At 37.0% G+C, this 19,412-nt stretch overlaps 1 long non-coding RNA gene across 1 annotated transcript; it reads left to right on the forward strand.

The window, feature by feature from the left end:
- Positions 1 to 2,121: 2,121 nt before the first annotated feature.
- LOC139140985 (uncharacterized) lies at positions 2,122 to 17,848 on the forward strand. Its single transcript, XR_011554113.1, has 4 exons — positions 2,122 to 2,403; positions 4,002 to 4,237; positions 6,050 to 9,855; positions 15,259 to 17,848. It is a non-coding gene; the product is annotated as an uncharacterized lncRNA (long non-coding RNA).
- The last annotated feature ends 1,564 nt before the right edge of the window (positions 17,849 to 19,412 follow it).

The raw sequence follows: 19,412 nt of genomic DNA on the forward strand, positions 1-19,412 counted from the left end.
GAGAGTATACTGCTGTGCACCAATCCTCCCTTGTTTCGTTGTACAATATGAATCATAATATCATGCCTTCTTTTTAAGTTGTTAACATTTTAAGACACTTTCATTGGTTAATTGGGGTCACGTACCCAGATCACTGAAATACTCAGGATATCCATCTAAACTATTTTATCACTTTACATTGTGTTTTGTGTTTTGTTTGAAAAGTATCAGAGTTTACCGAAAACGAGCGGCAAACGACATTAGCAGATTTCAGCGCTCTACTGAACATAGATACTTTGTACTGAACGAGCAGAGCTCTCCGATCATTGTACGTACTTCATGATACCTTGGCCATGGAACCATTTTGTATTCACTTTTAACAATTTTTAGAAGAGCAGTCGACCTTACAATATCCGGGTGACCCCATCGACCACTCGTAAAAATGAAGAAAAAACCTATACTTGTAATGGAAAGAAAACCTGAGTATGACCTAGTAAAGTCTACACTGCAATACTGCAATATACTGAACGATTCCATAATTGATCTATACAAGAATTGTTTGATCATGCTCCAGGCAAGACGGTTTCTTGCAAATCACGATTTCGTAAAAAATGTGGATTTTCTTTGATTTGTTGTCATGATAATAGAAGTAAAAGTTTCCTCAAGAATATCGCTGAATCGCATTGAGGAAAAATAAATAATGATTGTAAAACTTTCTTGTACCAATATACAATGTTCCATATTTATCGTGAACAGTCGTCGGGATTATCCATGCGTCGACACATTTCGAAATAAAAGTGACTTTTTTATCCGAAGGTAAGATCAAGGTTCAAGGACAAGTACTAGTCCCTCAGACTCTGCAAAATTTGAACTTTTAATCCCATTAAAGTATATATTCACAGAAAGTCAAGATATCGGTGAATGCTGTGATTTGTATTTTGTAGTAGTTGTTACATTGATCAAATGACAGCGAATTTAAATTACAGCACAAAAATCAGGGAATCCCCCCCCCCCCTTGTACAAACTCCTGCGGTGTTTTCGATTGAAATTTGCTTGATCAAAAGGTGTTATATCAATCTTGGTGATAATTTTGACCGGAAACAATGCAGCGTTTGTTCCTGGGAAATTCTAAACTAGATTTTTAGAGGTTGTGTAAATATTGACTGTCACGTGATCCTAATATGTACGAAATACAAATTACAGGACTCGCCAATATCTGGACTTTTAGAAAATATATAATTTTATGTACAAGAGATAACTGATACTATATCCGCGGTACTGTCAACTCCTTTCTACGAGTTGCCAGGAAAATCTGTCGTGTTTTGCTTTCTCGTATTTGTATTTCACTAAATTTTTTGCACTTTCACTGTCAGGAAATATTTGAATATTTTTCCGATAATAATATATTGCTTTTACAACTACCGGTAGTTTATAAAATCCTGTCATGTGGTTTTAAAATTTCACTATTTACAGATGGAGTGTAACAGTCTCCCGCTAGCTAAATACTGATTTTGTCAATCTTTATTGCAAATAAACCCAAAAATTAGTTAATGTTTTCCAGGGTCTGTCATTGCGACGAAAACGTTACATGTGCAATGAATAGAAATCAAGCTTTTGTATCATCAATGTCATCGTCCGCCCGCACGGCTCGTTAGCCAGACAGGAGTTTCGGAAGCATCTGTCCGAACAGCAGGCCTCGGCAAGCGAAGATGCATAAATGTTGGGAAAAACCACAGGGCTTGCTCACAATATTGAAAATCTTATCGTCTTATCAAATTTGATCATAAGATTTCTCAGTTTGTTGCGCCAACACAAGCCGCTACAGGATCAAATTATTGTTCCCCTTCACCGTTAGTTTCAACTTGAAAATCCTCCACCGCGTCACAGAGTAACATCATAGACTGTCTATGGTACTCTGTGACCCCGTGAAGTAAACTGGTTCTCCCCTTATGTTTAACTTTTTTCTTCGATCTGCAAGTATTTGCGATTTTTATGTATTTATTATTTATTTATTTATTTATTTTGTTTTTGTTGATTTTGTATTTATTTATTTTGTTTGTTATTTAGCATGATGCCCCTACGGCATAAGGGCTGGAGCTCTTCGAGTCATTGCACTTGCGTTAGGATAGAAATTACGAACAAACACACGCATGGTCATACCGAGTCAACCAGGAAGTTCCGTTGCAAGTTCCGTTGGCCCATGGAAATATGCTCGACAACCGACAACCTGACAACAGCTGACGTATTGCAAACTGTTTGCCAGTTTTTATGGTTTTGGGACAATATATTTTGAGCGTCTTCATTTGTTCTCCTCCAGGTTACCTCAAGAACAAGGCAGGGCCCGGCTCGAACGTTTTTGCAAAAATCATCACCGAATACAGTGGACCATGGACCAGTGGTCCGTATGGCTTTGAAAGTTTGATTGTAAGTTTAATACTTGATGAATCATAAACCCTAGAGAAATGTTACTTTCATCTTGACGTAAGAACTAAGGGAGAGGGCTTGAGGGGCGCGTTTAGCTGTTTCATAAGATGTATTTGGTACGACATGCACGAGCGAACTATTGATTAGAAGTGGATATTGAAATAAAAGAGTTTTCCTCTTGGGCCTCCTGGTGGTGAAGCTCTGCATGGCAGGGCCTCCCACCACATGGGAGGCCGTGTAACGCCAGTAACACACAGCCCTGCCACGCAGAGCTACTGGTAGTGTAGCTCTGCATGGCAGGGCTGTGTGTTCCCGGCGTTATGGCCTCCCAACATTATAACGTCGGGAACACACAGCCCTGCCATGCAGAGCTGCTGGTAGTGGTACATGCTTATCAACTCAAAGTATAACCGCCGCTGCAGGCGGATTTCTACAAAACTTTGAAACAATGCACGATATATTGCATGCATCAATAAGAAAATGCTGTACGGAGTGCTTTGTACCCAAACCGTGTGTATACCCGCCGGGGGGAATTATGTTGCTGCATTGTAAGGTTTAGCCATTGAAGATGAATAATTTTCTGACGACTGGCATTCTGCACAGATGACATGTGTTCCTGTGCACATACAGCATTGACTGTACAACTTGCTGCTGCAGGCGACAACACAAAATATTAACCAAAAATGTGTATGTGCCTTTGTGAAAAATTGATACAATTTTACTTTAATTATTGTATCTCAATCATTGATGAAGAAGATAAATCTAAAATTCTCTTCTTTATTAATCTTCTCGTCAAAGTTATTCCTCAGAGTATTGAGAAAATTAATTCAAGTTCAGGGCTGCTAAGATTGTTTCATAATTGTATACATATAAATGGTAAATGTAGTGTTGTTATTTTTTGCATCTCAACCAATCAGATTTCTGTATTTTTGCCATTAATATACTGGTACATGTATAATACAATGTGAGGTTTTCATAAAACTACAGCAAACTATGCTTGAGGCCACAAGTCCAGTGTATCACCCTTCTTCCAGCAAAGGGCGACACATGGCACTAATGTCGGAGCTTTTGACAGCCTGTTCAACTGCGCATTCGGAACATGAGACAAAGTCTGGCACTGCCAGTGAATTCCTTTGAGTAGTCTATAAGGCACCTGACTGTGCTTGGGATGCATGGATTTTTAGTGCACCAAAAATTCTACTCTTGAGGGTGTATGTATTACTGTATAATTACTGTAGAGTGATGATTGACGTGAAACTGGGGTGTTCACCAATCTTCCCTACTGCCTTTTATTTTTCTGTCTGGGGAAGCGAGAAACATCTTTTATAGAGTAAATGTATTTCTAATGTAACAATACCATGGGTAAATCAATACATAAATAATACATTTGGTTTGATAGATATAATAAGCAATAATGATGGCGTGAGTAAACTTAATGTTATTTATTGGTAACCTGGTATTTCAATTTACATTTCCAACTTCCAGCTTCCGTGCTGAAAGTGACAGATCAGATTAAGTAGTCAGTCACAGAAGAGCATGCAGCACTGACTGTATGATACTTTCTGAATTTGATTCCTTGTGCTGTTTCTTTGGAACAGGTGAGAGCCTTAAGTTTGTCCAACTGAAAGTGTTCAGCACCGAGTGTGAGGGCGTCAGCGGAATATGGCATCAAAACCAGACAAAGTTGTAAAGAAAGCATCTATGTCATCAGTATCTGTTACTGGTAATAGCAACTTTGTAATTGCAACAGGAAAAAACTGCCAAGTTAACTTTGGTAGAGGATCTCCTTCGCGACAAGACTCTTCAGCAAGCTCTGACAGTGATGATAAGAAAAGTGAGTAGTTCATTTCAAAGAATAAGTTTCATCTTTAGGCATGGTCACAAGTATGGCCCAGTATTTACAGGTTATAAACAGTAAGCGAGGGTATTTGGTTGCGGATATAGGACCTCTGGGGTGAAAATTAGCATATTTCGCTCTGTGATTATTTCCTGCCAAATATGCTAATTTCCACACCAGAGGTCTTATATCCACAACCAAATTGCCAAGCGCGCTGTTTATAACCTCAATGTAATATGATAATGTTAAATAAAAAAGGACAATGTCGTTATTTAGGATGCAAAGTTGGGACTAGGGTTCAGGACCCTAGTCTCAATACAAACTCTAAAGGGAATGTATCAGAAAGCACACCCATGCACATACAGTTGATTGCACTCAATACGGTAACGCAATGCATCGATATTGCAATTACACATTGAACTTGAAGAATTTTACTTGAAAAAATGCTCAAAAAGAAACAAATTAAATATTGTTAAAAAATGTACCTGCACCACACTAAAATTTATCAATCAGATTAACCTCAAGCCGAAGACCTGTCGGACATAATGGCGCATTGAGCTGTCAAGCTGGAGTTCGAAATATGCGTAAGCTTCCAACTGTTACGCAGCATGCTAGTCTTCTTGTTGAGAATAATTATCTTGGCACCAGCCAATCAGATGGCCAGATTAAAACTGAGTATAATATAATACACTTGTGCATATTTACTGCCATAGACTGATAGTGTAAGTGTCAAGAGTCTAGACCCTGTATTTTTCACTAGAAAGTTGAGGGGGGGGGTCACCCGGACGAAACCTGGCCATGTTCAAAAGTGATCACAAGTGGCTATTTTTATACTAATGACCAGTGATCTTGACCTATTGACACTGATCAGATGTCTAGTTCCTTTTCTCAACTTTAATTTCTTTGTATTTCCCATGGTAAAACTTTGGAAAATATATTAAGATGAACAATGTTTAGACATAAATATGACATACTTTTATTAGAAAACAAGAATACAATCATAGAGCCATATGCGGTATGAGCCAAGCACCTTTGTAGGCACACTGGACAAAATAGTAGAAAGCTATTGATCAGTAGAAATCTCCCAATCAGCAGACTAATTACAGACATGTAATTAGATACAATTTTCTTTTTTCTGAAGAAACCTGATGATCAGGAGACTTTGTCTTGTCCTAGAATTGTACCACTAACAGTTTGAAACTGGTAATGTTTGAATTCCTGGATATGATTTTGATGTGAAATTGTAACAAATGAAGTCTAGCAATGAAATACACACTTCAATTTCAGTTTTCCATGGAAGTTATCATTTTGAAACATGCAAAGAAAGCAATAGTGAAAATTTTCAGGACAATGCTATGCCTACCCTTAAACTTGATAATTTATACTTCTCTTGGCCAAGTGACCTATAGTTCTTGATGTGCATTTAATTTAATCCCGCAAACCCACCACTAATATATTTTTCTCATGCAAACTAGTAAACCACCATACTGTAATTCAAATGTAAAATAGTAAACCTAACACTTTTATGATATAATTCATTAGTGTATGAAAAAATGTTCTGTTAATTTGTTATTATGTTTTGAAACTCGAGCTTCTCTGGGACAAAAACAGCACAACCAAACACATCACTTGCTTCAACATCTGCAGTAGAAGCAATCACGAGTGACATTTCACTACCTGATTTGGAACTTTCATCCAAATTTTAGGGGTGGGACGTGCACAAACATAGGGGCACTAGTGCAGAGAAATGGCCCCATAGCCGGTTACCTTGCCTGATACTCTACTACTGTTTATGCATTTTGGTTTCAGGTTTCAGAAAGATTTTTTCACTGATCTCAAAGAGATGCGCTGGCAGCTGGAAGACCTTGGTGCGTGAGTTGCCATGGCCGGATGGAATGCCTGATGATGAACTGGAAAATGAGATTCAAAGTATTTCAAGCAATAACCAGAATAACATACAAGAGCAATGTTACCAGGGGCTGTTCATGTGGACGCAGAGATACCGCAATCGATGCAAGGATGATGTCGTCTTTGCTTTGGAGCAGTGTGATTTGAAAAGTGTTGCTGAAGAAGTTGAAAAAATTGAACTGTAGGACTTAGTGTGTGTGACCCTGGGAACGCGAATAATTGCAGTGTACCAGGCTATATTTACAGTTCACTAGTGGATCACTATCTTAAACTGACATTATACCTCAAGTGTCCTTTCACTCTTGCTGGGAATACTGGGACAGCAAAACATTGGCTTCCACTGTTGATACACAAGTTGGTCATTGGTACATCCGTCTTCCAATAGTCTTGTCCTGAGGAGAATCCGATCACATATTGCCGGCTCTGCAAAGATATAACAATGTAATTTGATTAACACAACAACAAATTATTTTGCAAAACAAAAATATAAACCAAAAGAGCACATGAATATAGAAAAAGTGTCCAAGCTGCACTAATCAGAAGTTTAAAGTCATACTTATTTTTGCAACTCACAGTACATTTATTAGCTAATGTTCAAGAGATTATACTTGTTGCAAAAAAATTGGCAATTTACAATTTTTTTGGCAATTTTGTATTTGTCATCCATGATAAACAGTAATTTTCTTAGTTTTATAAGGTACATTGTAATGTTTGATTTCAAACAACAGTCCTTTCCCGTTGAGCAAAGTTATCAGATTTTACGGCTAATGGGACATGGTTGCAGGATAATAAGGAAGTGTTTATGACCCAGATATACCCATTGCTTCTATAGGAAGATGTGCAATGCCTCTTTGAACATGTATTTACACTGCTAAAGCATGTTGCACTGCAAGATTGCCTCATCTACCACAAAGGGGCCTTTAGCTGTAACTTGTGATGAATATTTTTCACTGTATTTGTCCTTCACTGTCAAACAAAGTTTCTTGTTCTACTCACAAAGTATGTTGAGATAGTGTTCAGCTTGTCAACTCAGCCTGTACATGTGTATTAAAGGTGCATTGATATTGTTGACAAGTGAATTCTAGTCCAGACTAGAATTTAAATGTAAACAATGACAGTGCATTTTACATGCAGCGATGCTGTGTTGACAAACTGAATAGTGGGTATTTCAACACGCTTAATTGGGAGTAGAACAAGAGCTTGTGATTGATTTACAAAACAAAACTAGCGACAAAATCATCAAGTCGCAGGTACTGGCCCTTTAACAATAGTTCTTCTCCGGAAAAAAAAGAACCCTATGTGTTCTACAGACTCGGTACGCCCAAGAGATCACATGATGACGGTACAAACAAACCCACATGTGTACAAACTCGTATGGAAATACACTGTGTGCATTTGTGCATGTGGGTTTGTTTATACCGTGGTCTGTTTGAATTCCGGGTTTGACCTATTTTGTAGACAATGTTAGCTAGCCATGTTCAATGAGGCAGGTAGAGGCTCAACAGGCACAAGTTACTTCAGGTAATAAGACTTGTAGAAGACATCAACTTTACGGTGGATAAAAGGTTTTCAAATTGAGATCATTTCTAAGATGTCAGCAGCGAAAGTTTTTCAACTTGTGCAGCAGCAAATTCTAGAATGATTTGCATTCTGGTAAGCTGGAAGGAAAATCAATAATCACTTCCTCATGGCCCAAGTTGATGCTTTCAGTTCTGTTAACATCTCAAATGACTACTTGAGGATTGGAAATCTGAAGAACATGACAAGGCCAGTGAATTTGGGAATAATGGTTTGGCTGAAGGAGACAGATTCCCATACTAGAGTATTACTAGTAATGTAGATGAGGTATGGATTTAGCCAAAGACAGTAGAGGGGAAGATCCCACCCCTCCCTCCTGTACTGCCTATGATTCAGCCAAGTTGGTGTAGGCACTGACGTATTTGTTCGGTGGCTCTGTACCTTATGTTGAAGATTGAATTCTTTACAAAAATTCTGTGTAAGTTATTTGTATAGTTTATATACTTGTGGTAGTTCTATCATATTCCAGATGGCATTTACAGCACAAATAATTGAAAAAAATAGATCTGCAAAGTATTTTATGCTGTGATATGACAGTTTTTGTCACAGATATCATGAACTGAAGTTTTAATTCAAAATGCATGCGTTGGCACGAAGTGCAAAAGGCAAACTCAAATCTATATATTGACAGCATAGGAACTATGCAAATACCATCTGGTAACTGTAAAATGCTGCAAGAAAGTGCTCTAGTCTTTCAAAGATTGGTCACTTTGACAAACATTTTGATCAATTTGTGGCTTGACATAGTCAAAAACACCTTTTGAAGAACGTTATCATCTTTTCCTCATGTTGCAATGATTTCACTTAAGAAGTGTGAATAAATGATCATGTTGTTACCTTGATTGCTTCCTGATCTCCCAAAGGAGACATTTTTTACAAATAATTGTTTTAAAAGGTCAACGGGCTTCATTTTTACACACAACAAAATGCACATTGGCCTAAAATGATGAAATCTTGTATAATTAATCAATGAGGGAGATTTTTAAAAAGGAGTAAAATTTTAGATTTGTTTAAAATTGCCAGAAGATCTTCATTTTGGATGGCATGATGTACTACCAGCAGTATTTAAATGACTTTTTTCTTAGTGGCAGTCTACGCATACTTGTCATACGTATCGCTGATGACAAATCATTAAATTTGTAAATTTTCCTCGAAGAAAGCCACCGTATTTTGATCTTGTAAACTCCAAACAGTGATATGAATCAAGAATAAATATTTTTGATTAACAATCAAGTAGTCATTCTGATGGTGCACTGAGATGATGTTATTGATTAGAGTGCAATTGTACACCGTAGGGATGCTCTCTGAGACAGTATGAAGACAAAAATAGAGAAGAACCTCTTGAAGGGCTTCCAAATGTGTAAAGGTTGAATAAGGGGGATTTTAAATTATCTCCAAGTTTCATTTTGTTATTGTAAAGCAGTGTTCACCCAAGGAATTTCTGATATCATAGCGGCTAATTTGCATAACAATTCAATTGTCATGTTTATGAATTTCTATTGTTTTACCAAAATTAAAGAGTAGTGGCCACAAGCTTTAATTTCCCTTGGAAGAACACTGTAAAGGCTACACACCCAACACACTGCCATAATATTACATGCTCTATGTGATTCTAAAATTTCCATGTTGTATTGATTATTAAAGGAACAAAGTCAGCCATTTTTCATGAATTTTGTTTGATACGAGATACTACTTATATTGTTTGACATGTTGAAAGATACTGAATGAATGGGTGACCATGCATATATTCCAGCCCGGTTTTAGACAAATTAAATGAAACCATGGCGAAAATGAATTAATGGTCATGACCATTAATTCATTTTCGCAATGGTTTCATGTATCGTGTCTACAACCGGGGTCAAATATATGCATGGTCACCCTTTCATTCAGTATCTTTCAACATGTCAAACTATATAAGTAGTGTCTCGTATCGAACAAAATTAATGGGAAAATGGTCGAGTTTGTCCCTTTAATATAAATATTTATAAACAAGAAATGTATTTTTTAAGTGTGCCCGTCTATCTGATGTTGCACACAGGAAATCCTGAATAAGCATTGATCCTTTGAGAAAAGTGGCCTGATACGTCATCACTCACCAAAATGCCAAAGAATCTTTGATCTTGAGGTATGTTATGTAGGTCATTTCCCCCACACTCATCATGACCTGAGTTCAATCAGTCTAGAACATTCCCAAGGTCACTGCCCTTGATGACCTCACAACCTTGAATTCAATTAGTCATGTTTGGAATGTTCTGGAAAGTTGATTAGTTGTGTAAGGGAGATAATTTTAGAACAGTAATTAGCATGTCAATAAAAGTTCTAGATTGTTCTTACATGCCTTTATAAAGGGACGTGCACAGCTTCCAGTCAGACTTTTGGGATCGTGTCTCTTGTGTGTTACTAAACTCCAGCAGTAGTCATTCTCAAGACTTTTCAAGACCTTCACTGTCAACGCTGGATTTATACTGTGGTCTTTGTGCAGCTTCAAGCCTGCAAGCCAAAGGACTGTTCATTCATCCAACTGACTGTTACAACTCTGAGACTGGAGCTTTGCCGTCCCAGCTGAGATAAGTAGTCTGTACACTTTTAAAGCTTGTACTCTGTCCCTAACTTAGCAATTAGTTTTTTTTCGTAATAAATTTTGTTTAAACGTTAACTGCTGAGTTCACCCTTTTGTTCGTTTTCTCTGCACGTAACAAAATTGGGGGCTCGTCCGGGAGACGAATATTTTGAGCCGTTTGACAACATTTTGCCTGCCTTTTTTAAAAACTACAGTATTCTGTGAACTCAGCGAAATTTAATCATGGCGGAATTTAAACCAGAGGAAATGGATGACCTTGATCAGGACACATTTGATTCCCTCAGAAAAGACGACCTCATGCACTGGCCAATTTCCTTAAAGTAGAAGTCAAAAGATCTATGCGCAAGAGGGAAATACAGTACCGTATTGCCAAACATCTAGTTGATTTAGGCCAATTTGAGGAATCCACCCTGAAAGATTATGAGCCCGAGTCTACCTCTGAACTCAGAAAATTAGAATTAGAAATGCAGACAAATTTGGAGATCAAGAAACTAGAATTACAAATGGAAAAAGAGAGACAGGCATTAGAAAAAGAAAAAATACAAATGCAATTAGAAATGGAAGAAAGACAGAGAGAGAAAGATAGGCAGGAAAGATTAGAAATGAAACGTTTGGAGCTTGGACAGTCAGGAAAATTCTTCCCTTCAGACAAGTTTGACATCACTAAGCATTTCAGGTTAGTTCCCCTTTCCAAGAAAAGGATGTTGATAAATATTTCCTTCATTTTGAGAAAATTGCTCAGAGTCTGAGTTGGCCTAAGGAGTCCTGGTCTATGCTTTTGCAGAGTGCTTTGGTGGGTAAAGCCAGAGAAATTTACATTCAGTTGTCAGTAGAGCAGGCTTCAGATTATGATTCTGTAAAGGAATTAATTCTCAAGGGCTATGAATTGGTGCCTGAAGCTTACCGTCAGAAATTTAGGGATTGTGAGAAGGCGAAAGACCAAACTTATGTTGAATTTGCTCGAACAAAAGAACAACTGTTTGATCGTTGGTGTTCTTCGGAAAAGGTCAGTCAGAATTATGACAAATTACGACAACTTGTTTTGATTGAGGAATTTAAAAGGTGCATTCGGAGTGACATCAAGACATTTATCAATGAACAAAAGGCAGATACATTAGAGGTTGCTGCACGTTTGGCCGATGATTATTCATTGACCCACAAATCTTCATTTCTCAGCAAACCATCCCAGTCCTTTTCATACAGAAACAATGCAGGTAAATTTAACTCGTCCTTTTCATCCAAGAATTTTTCAAAGGACAGTAGGAAATCAAATGACAACAGTTCACAGAGTTCAAGTAACACTTCCACATCATCAAATCCCAAGTCTCAATCTCCTTCTGACAAACAGTTCGGTACACTTTCTTGTAATTATTGTAAGAAAGACGGCCATTTAATGTCAGAGTGTTTCAAATTGAAAAGAAAACGTGAAGGTCAAAGTGGTCAAAGTGGATCTAACCAACCGGCTTTATTTCTTCATCAACTCAATTAGAGTCTAATAATGTGTGCAACACATTTTCTGAGGTTAAACCCCTCTTATCCCCAATTAATGAGGTCAAGGTCAATTCTTCTCAAGATAGCATTATGGGTATTTTCGAGCCATTTATTCATAATGGTTTTATATCACTTTCTAGTGATTTTTCTTCCGCTACCCCTGTCAAAATTTTAAGAGATACCGGGGCTTCCCAGTCTCTTTTGTTGGCAGATACCCTGCCGTTTTCTGAAAAGTCATTTTCAGGTTCTAAAGTTCTTATTAAGGGGGTAGATTGCAATGACTCATTCCTGTTCCTCTCCATAATGTCTATTTGTCTTCGGACTTTGTTTCTGGACCTGTGACTTTAGGTATTAGGCCTTTTTTGCCTTTTGAAGGGATTCACCTTCTTCTTGGAAACGACCTTGCTGGGGACAAGGTCATTACTAATCCACTTGTGACTGATAATCCTAGTTTAGATCAGGATCCAGAGCCAATTGAACAAGAGATACCCGATTTATTTCCTTCATGTGCCATTACTCGAGCCATGTCAAAGAAAACTTCCGAGAATCAAAATACTCTCAAAATAATGTCACAGATGTTGACTTAAATGACACCTTTCTCAGTCAGGTGTTTGACACGGATCATTCCGTTATCCCTCGTGGATTTGAAACTTCCAGTAAACTTCTGCTGACCAAAGTCCGACATTTTCTAGATCAAATCTCATTGCAGAACAACACAAAGACCAGATATTTTGTCTTTGTTTGACAGGGTAGATGATGAAGGTAAAACTTCAGATAGCTCTGTTTCCTATTATACAAAATCTGGTATTCTCATGCGTAAATGGAGACCTCCAGATGTTTTGGTTGATGACGATTGGGCTATAAAACATCAAATTGTGGTTCCAAAGCCCTACCGTGTTGAAATATTGCGCCTGGCCCATGAAACGCCCTGGGCTGGTCACTTAGGAGTCAGGAAAACTTATCATAAAATTCTCAGTCACTTTTATTGGCCTAATCTCAGGCAGGATGTAGCACATTTCTGTAAAACTTGTCACACATGTCAAATGGTAGGAAAGCCAAATCAGACCATTCCAAAGGCCCCTTTACAACCAATTCCTGCATTTCAAGAACCATTTAGTAGGATACTAATAGACTGTGTTGGGCCCCTACCAAAAACAAGATCAGGAAATGAGTACATGCTGACAATAATGTGTACATCAACCCGGTTCCCAGAAGCCATACCACTGAGAAACATAAAGACAAAGACTATAGTGAGAGCTTTAGTCAAATTTTTCACTTTATTTGGCCTCCCTAAATGTGTCCAGTCCGATCAAGGCTCCAACTTTATGTCTGGAATTTTTCAACAAGTAATGGATCAGCTAGGCATTAAACAGTACAGGTCATCCGCCTATCATCCAGAAAGTCAGGGTGCTCTTGAGCGATTTCATCAAACTTTGAAAAACATGATTAGGACCTACTGTTTTGACACAGAGAAGCAGTGGGATGAAGGAATTCATTTTCTGCTCTTTGCTGTTAGAGAGTCAATTCAAGAGTCTCTTGGTTTTAGCCCATTTGAGCTTGTATTTGGACATACAGTCCGTGGCCCACTTAGCTCGTTAAAGAGAAATTCCTGTCTGACGACGATGATTGTCTGATATTTTGCAATATGTGTCAGATTTTCGTACAAAACTCTCTAAAGCATGTGAATTAGCCAGAGAAAATCTTGAGTCATCTCAGCAGTCAATGAAAACCAAATATGATAAAAGCACCTCAAAACGGAAGTTTGAACCAGGTCAAAAAGTTCTTGTTCTACTTCCAATTCCTGGCAAACCACTCCATGCTCGTTACTTTGGGCCATATCTAATCGATAAGAAATTGAGTGATTTAATTACATCATAATAACACCTGACAGGCGAAAACAAAAACAGCTATGTCACATAAATATGCTTAAGCCATATTTGGATAGGGATAATCCTACTATAACTCAGCCTGTCAGTGCAGTCAGTTCAAACCATTATGAAGATAGTGATACTGAAACTGACTTAAGTGAAAATACTCTAAACTCAAAGCTGGGCTCGGTCAAGCTTCAGAACTCAGAAATCCTGGAGAAGCTGGAGTCTACAAAGTTGGCACACCTCCAGCCAGAACAACAACAACAGGTAAAAGAACTGCTCCACGAATATAAACACCTGTTTCAAGATGTTCCAACGAGGACAAACATCATCTACCACAACGAAGATGTCTGCGACAGTAATCCAGTGGAACAACATCCAGACGGACTGAATCCTGCGAAAGCGGAATATCTCCAGGAGGAAGCCAAGTATTTGCCGAACAATGACTTTATCGAACTCAGTAAAAATAACCGGACTTTGCCGTGCATACTTTATGCCAAATTCAGTGCCATTTCAAGTTTTCCAACAACAAATTGCAAGAAGATAGTCATGGGACATCCTGTTTGCTACTTTTCACGCAAATTTAACAAATCTCAGAGAAACTACTCTACAATTGAAAAAGAGTGTTTATCTTTGATATTAGCTTTACAGCATTTTGAAGTTTATGTTACTTCTTCAAATCAGCCAATAGTGGTTTATATTGATCACAACCCTCTTGTTTTTCTGCAGAAATTTAAAGGCAAAAATCAGAGATTGCTAAGATGGAGTTTAATGTTACAGGAGTTTAATCTTGACATTAGACATATCAAAGGCAGAGACAATTTAATTGCAGACTGTCTCTCTCGTATTTAGAAATTATTGTTGTTCACTTTCAAGAAATTTTATTGTTGTTCACTTTCAAGAAACTTTACTTTAGAGTAAAACAAAATTTGAGTACTTAAATCCTTTTCAAGATTACATTTGTAAAAGAAAGATTTTTCTTTGAAAATTTTCTTTTTTTTGAAGAGGGGGTGTGTTATGTAGGTCATTTCCCCCACACTCATCATGACCTGAGTTCAATCAGTCTAGAACATTCCCAAGGTCACTGCCCTTGATGACCTCACAACCTTGAATTCAATTAGTCATGTTTGGAATGTTCTGGAAAGTTGATTAGTTGTGTAAGGGAGATAATTTTAGAACAGTAATTAGCATGTCAATAAAAGGTTCTAGATTGTTCTTACATGCCTTTATAAAAGGGACGTGCACAGCTTCCAGTCAGACTTTTGGGATCGTGTCTCTTGTGTGTTACTAAACTCCAGCAGTAGTCATTCTCAAGACTTTTCAAGACCTTCACTGTCAACGCTGGATTTATACTGTGGTCTTTGTGCAGCTTCAAGCCTGCAAGCCAAAGGACTGTTCATTCATCCAACTGACTGTTACAACTCTGAGACTGGAGCTTTGCCGTCCCAGCTGAGATAAGTAGTCTGTACACTTTAAAGCTTGTACTCTGTCCCTAACTTAGCAATTAGTTTTGTTTTCGTAATAAATTTTGTTTAAACGTTAACTGCTGAGTTCACCCTTTTGTTCGTTTTCTCTGCACGTAACAGTAGAATGTGCCCATGTTGTAGATATTTGGACTCTTGTCACAACACTTTTTCGGCCTACTTCTTGAAGGGGCTCATTTTGAAGCTTATTATTATATAATAGAAAATTTTTCACAGACTTATCTTTTTGAAACTCGATAATTCAAGAATTGCCCTTAGAGATAATGCCGCGATGGCGGCCATTTTGAATTTCAAGTATCTGTAAATATTGGGTAGTTTTTTCTGCAGGCACCAGATTTTGTATGGTGACCCCTGATTTTTATTTTCTACTTCAAAAAGGAACATTTAAGTTTCCTTGCGGAAATTGTTAGCAAAATTCAAAGTATTTTATTTTTGAGGCACGAGCTACCTTAAGTGATGGTGACAATTTGACTATTGAAGCTGTATTTGGATTTTATCCATGCATCCTACGAGACAAATGAAATGCGGACATAAAACAATAAAATGTACTTGATGTCTGCTGTAACAGTAGTATTTAGAATGAATTTTGGTATGTGTTTGCTTCTCATGTTTTCATTCATCTACCGTGTCTTTTATGTTCATTAATTGCCACACCTGTGAATTAGTTTTCAGTCATGTTCTGGAAGAGATTGGTACGTTTCCAAATACACAAGTTCTCATGTACATGGATTTAAGAGATGCGCAGGTTTTTGATGAACATATCACCTGTCATTCCTTGGTGCCTACTTTTGAGCTGATGGAAGGATCCAACTGCTGGAATATGCTTGTAAATAATGATATGTTCAACAAACTGGGAGTTTGACAAGGTGGCATATTTTAGCATCTCAATGCAAACTGTATACTGTCTTGTCAAAGAAAGTGTTATATGCAAATACGTACAAAGCTATCCATGTGTCTTTCAACACATCACTCGAGATGTGGTTTTTCACAACACGGACCATGCTCAGTGCATCAAAGTATAAACAACCCAGCTCTTAATGCTAAATTTAGAAAATATGATGTACTACCAATGCCAAACTGAAAACGAGAACTAATCCTTCCACCTGTGGAGGGACCATGATTGAACTCATACTGTCAATTAGTTGATTAACACTCACTACATTTTATCAATAATGATGCTGTGATGGTCTCTTTGTTGTCTGCCGTGTACTTAAAATGTGAATACCGGTAGTCTTATGTTGTCAACAATGACTTTGTTTTGTAAGTTTCTCAATAATTGTTCAATCTGGCCTAATAATATTGACAATATAGAACCTTCATGAATCAGTGAAGTCAGTAAACACGTGACAGCATGAATTTCTTAGTCACTTGAAATGTTCAAAACATTTTCAGTGAAGCCTCCGTGGCATTGTCTTTCTATGTTATTTTCATAAATTTAGTTTCACACACAGCCTCTCATCCTGTACTCTGCAGTTCTTTCACTTCTTCGATCAGATATCAAACTACAGTATCTAATTGCACTTACAATTGTAAAGTGCTTTTTTAGCTCACATTTTGTTTTATGTATATGATATACCAAAGAGAGCTTATATAAGTCGGTGGCATCTGTATGTATATGTATGTATGTGCAGATGCGTGTCCGTCCACATCAAAAACTCCAAACTGCAGTACCTTCCATCATAGTATTTGTTGTACAGATGCATCCAGGGGTGGAGATGTTAATTTGTTCAAATGAACATACCAGAGTCAAATATATGCAAATGAGGTAAAAAAAGGTAAATTCAGCAAATTGGTAAAACTCTGTAACCACTGGCCAGATTTGGGTGAACCTTGGTATACAGGTTCTTTATGTAGACGTTACTTAGACGTTAGTTTTGTCCAAATTATGTGAAATTTTTATAGTTGTGTTTTGGGGGCAATTTTTCCCATTTTTGGTAAAAAATCATCTTCTCCGATATCACTTGTCCCATTGCTTTGGCACTTGGTATGCATGATCCTAGGGTTGACCTCTGTTAGCTTTGTCAAATTGTTGTGAAGTTTCCATATTTGTATTTTTGAGGCAATTTTTCCCATTTTTTGGTCAAAAAATCATTTTCTCTGAAAGTTCTTGTTAAAAACTTTATATACTTGATCCTAGGATTGACCTCTCTCTGATGTGTGGTAGTTGTGGTGAAACTTTCATATTTGTAGTTTTGGGGCAATTTTTCGCATTTTTGGTAAAAATATCATTTTCTCTGAATTACCTATTCTGATTGCTTTGAAACTCGGTACGCATGTACCTAGAGGCAACCTTTTTGATTGTCTTCAAATTGTGGTGAAATTTTCATATTTGTATTTTAGGGGCAATTTTTCCCATTTTTTAGCTCGCATTTGGTATATGTATATATACCAAAGAGAGGTTATCTTATAAAGTGAATCAGCTCATTTGCATGCCATTTGCATGTCTGTGTGTATGTGTGTATGTCTGTTAGTCCGTCCAGATCAAAAACTCCTAAACCGAAATGCCTGCCATCTTAGTATTTGGTGTACAGGTGCACCTAGCGGTGGAGATGTGAATTTGTTCAAATAAACATGTCAGTGCCAAAAATATGCAAATGAGGGGAAAACAGGAAAAATCCTGCAAATGGCTAAAACTCTGTGAGCACTGGTCAGATTTGGTTGAAACTTAATTTTGAGGTGTAATTTTGGAGCAATTTTCCCGATTTTTGGTCAAAAATTTATTTATCCAAAACCTACTGATCTGATAGCTTTGATATTTGGTATACAGGTATGTAAGGTTTATCTCAATATAATATAATATATTAAAATTAGGTTGAAATCAGCAATTTTGTATTTTTGGGGCAATTTTTGCCTATTTGTGTCAAAATTTTTTTCTGCTAAAACTACTGATCTGGTAGCTTTCATATTTGGTCTACATGTTCCTTCTGTTTATGTTAATATGATATATTGAAATTAGGATGAAATCTGCAATGTTGTATTTTTGGGGCAATTTTTCTCATTTTGGTAAAATAATTTGTTTCTAAACTGAAATTTATCAGTCTGATTGCTTTGATATTTAGAAAACAGGTTCCTAGGGTTTATGTTAATATGATATATTGAAATTAGGTCGAAATCTGCAATATTGAATTTTGGGAGCAATTTTTGCCATTTTTGGTCAAAAAAATTGTTTCTCAAAAACTACTTGTCTGATAGCTTTGATGTTTAGTAGGCATGTTCTTACAGATGATTTTAATTAAATATGTTCAAATTATGATAAATCTGTAATTACCGTAGGTATTTTTTCAGCTATTTCTGCCATTTTGGTCAGGCCGACCTTAAGTGGTCTTGCAAAGATTCCTCCTTCATCAACACATACATCACAAAAAGTTATTCTCTACATAACATAGCCAAGCTCTATCAGCTGCTAGGTCGCTTATTTTAAATTTTCAGAGAAAAATCTAAAGTTTTGTTTTTTAGCTCATATTTGGTATACCAATGTGAGGTTATCTTATAAGCTGAAGTCTGTGACGTCTATATGTATGTGTATCTGTATGTGTGTATGCATGTATGTATGTATGTATGTCCGTATGTATGTATGTATGTATGTCTGTGACGTCTATATGTATGTGTATCTGTATGTGTGTATGCATGTATGTATGTATGTATGTCCGTCAACATGAAAAACTCACGAACCTCTGCACGTGTCAGCTTGGATGTATCCTTGGCTATAGATGGGATTTTGTTCAAATGAAGTTTGCATTGCCAAAATTATGCAAATGAGCTTTAAAAATATGAAAATGGTTGAGAATTAATAACTCAAGAACCGCTGTTTTGATTGCTTTGAAAATTTGTGTGCAAGTACCTTAGGTGAAGCTTATACACTTCTATGAATATCGTGATGACATCTTATATTTCATATTTTTGCTGAATTTTTGGTTATTTTTCTCAATTTAAATAAAAATTCTTCTCTTCTCAAACTGCTTGCCCAATTGCTCTTAAATTTAGGTTAGATGTTTGCAAGGGTGTTACCCTTCTAATTTGTTGAAATTACAACAAAATTGGAAAAATTACTTTTGGGGGGCATTTTTGTCATTTTTGGTCATAAAATCTTAAAAAAATTTTATTTTTAAAACCATTGGACAGACTGCTTTTATATTTGGTATGCAGGTGTCCAGGGATAACAGTAGTTAGATGTGTGTAAATTGTCCGGAAATATACAAATTTGTATTTTTAAGACAATTTTGTCATTTTTGGTCAAGAAAACTTGATCTGAAAATTAC

Source organism: Ptychodera flava, chromosome 9 (assembly GCF_041260155.1).
Source record: "Ptychodera flava strain L36383 chromosome 9, AS_Pfla_20210202, whole genome shotgun sequence".
Taxonomy (NCBI): domain Eukaryota; kingdom Metazoa; phylum Hemichordata; class Enteropneusta; family Ptychoderidae; genus Ptychodera; species Ptychodera flava.